A 2,670-nucleotide genomic window follows, 5' to 3' on the forward strand; every position below is an offset into this window, starting at 1 on the left:
CCGGGAGAGAGGCAGGCGGGCGGGACGTGGGTCTGCGGGGGAGCGGGCGGGAGGGAGACGAGCCCGGGGCGCCGAGGGGTTAAAACGGCTCCGGAAAGGAAAACCCCCAAAAGCGGTGTCCCCCCCGCCCCCCCCGCCCCCCCCAAAAAACCTCACGTGGCTGAACAGTACGCGGCTCGAGAGCTGGGAAACGCTGAATTTGGAATTGAATAAAAATGGAGGGAGAAAATTCACGACTTCTAGATTTTGGGATGGAAGGAGAAGCTGGATTTTTGCAAGGTGTTTTGCTGATAATTGTTGAAAAGGGGGTCGGGAACACAGGAACTTTCCACCACCATCCCGTCCAATGAATAGTTCTTTAATAAAAGTTAGTTTTCCCACCCTTACCTTCTGTTTAGCTTCCTTCATTTGCCCTTACAGTATTTTATTTTATTGTACAGTTTATATGGAGTTTTGGGTGGGTGGAAGCTTGATAAAAATTCTGCCAAAACAAACAAACAAAAATAAATATTTTTTAAAAAAATAAAGTTTTTTATTGTTTCTCCACCATAAAAACATACATACATAACAACACATATACCTTCAATGATTAACAATATACTTACAAGGTCTAGTATATGAAAAATAATGAAAGATCCTAAATCTCATTTCCAATCCAAAACTATTCAGTCTTGTCTAACAAAAAAAGAAACTACTGTACTGTATATCTTATTTTATTTATGTATTTTTTCCTATCGAATACTTTTTATTTAAATTCTTTAAAAACATAACAACCAAAAATAGATAAAGATACATTTACAGAATACAAGAAAAGAAAAAGAAACAAAAATGACATAAGGAAGAAGGAAAAACAACAACAACACCATAACAAATAACAATCAAAGGATAATTTACATCATCATATCAGGAGGGAAAATTTAATTCCTTCTATTGTTAAATATTTCATGTTTTGGTAAATACAACCGGTATCCACTATTAATCATTTTGATTATCCATATTCTATCAATAGTAATTTATTTCCCAGCCGCCTTCTATGCACTCTTTATTGAGTATTTAATTTCCTAAAGATCTTTATTTTCATATATCTATTACACCCATATCATACCAAATTTGTTATACCAATAAAGAAAATATTTTAACTTAAAGAATAATAGACAAAATAAGTCTTGTCTGGCCTGACAAGCAAGGGAAGAGGGAGAAAGAAGGGAAGAAAAGCGAGGGCAGAGAGGTGTAATAAATTACCACCTCCCTTCCTCCTAGAGGAATAAAATATTTTAGGAATTTTTTTTTTTTTTAAAGGCAGCATATTATACAGAATATCCCTAGAGAAATCGAGAAACATGCTTTTAGGCAGGAAGCAGACTCACTCCTAGCCCCCACCTTTGTTAATAGCTTGGACCAGTCTATTCTTCATAATGGGATTAAGACCTTCACCTTTAGGACGGGATAGGATAAGCGCTCTACCCATCTCAGCAATGGTACCTGGGAAGATTACATCAGCCAAGACTTGGATTCAGGACAGCCTACACAGATACCCCTGCTGGCTGAAACCAGCCAGGAGGGACACGGATCCAGTAGACAGGTGGCGGAACTCACAGCTCCAATGGCCTTGTCCACTTCATCAGGTGTCACCAAGTCAAACTCCTCCCAGACGGATGGACAAAGATGTTTGTCGGTACCATTCCTTGTTCTGGTCACGAAGCCATTTCTGCACTGTGCAAATCACCTCTAATGGCTTCACCAGTGATGGGCTCCTACGGGCACGGTCAAGAACACAGTTCCAGGAGCAAAATTTGGAGCTCCACCCCAGAGCACCCAATTTGCACTGGAAGATACATAAACTACGCCCACAATGTGGTAGTAAAAATTTTGGTAGTCCATCACTGGGCTTCACCCACTGTGCCCAGTGACTAACCGTATTTCTATCGACTGCAGATTCTCCATAAACTGAACACAAACATTTGTGAATGTTCCCAACAGTTTCTTTCTCTGCAGTGAGAAATTCAATGACGACATGCTGCTTGTAATGTACATCACTTACAAACACCATTTTGAAACACTGCTGCAGCTACACTCTATGTCTGAAGAAACACACAATTTACACACACACTCCTGACAATTCAAAGAATGTATATCTAAATTTTTACCTTCGTACAATTACTGTAACCTGAGGATAAAAAAAATTGGTACATTTGGGCGACCCTCATAGATATAATAGAACCTCTGATCATGACCATAATTCCATAACTTTGGTCGCAAACTGATTTGGCTGTGACCCAAACCTAATTTCGGAAATTTGGCACTTGCAAAAAAAAAAACGGTGCAGAAGGGAAAATTGACAAAGACAAAAGAAAAGTGAATTTTTTGGTTGGAACCCGATTTGATCATGGTCACAGAAGCATTTGTGACTAAAGGTTTTACTGTATTTGAAAAAGCTCTGAAGTTGATATGAAAACCAAGCTGGTTTGTGTTGGATGGTAAAGTGAGAGAGAGGTGGGGCTGCCAGGTTTAGAGAGAGCCAGCTGTCCCATTTTATTATCTGAAGACCTAAAATGGTCACCTAACATCAAAAACATCATCAAAAAAGCACAACAAAGAATGTTCTTTTTGCGCCAGCTCAGGAAGCTCAAACTGCCCAAGGAGCTGCTGATACAGTTCTACAGCGGAATC

This window comes from Erythrolamprus reginae, unplaced genomic scaffold (assembly GCF_031021105.1).
Source record: "Erythrolamprus reginae isolate rEryReg1 unplaced genomic scaffold, rEryReg1.hap1 H_7, whole genome shotgun sequence".
Taxonomy (NCBI): Eukaryota; Metazoa; Chordata; class Lepidosauria; order Squamata; family Dipsadidae; genus Erythrolamprus; species Erythrolamprus reginae.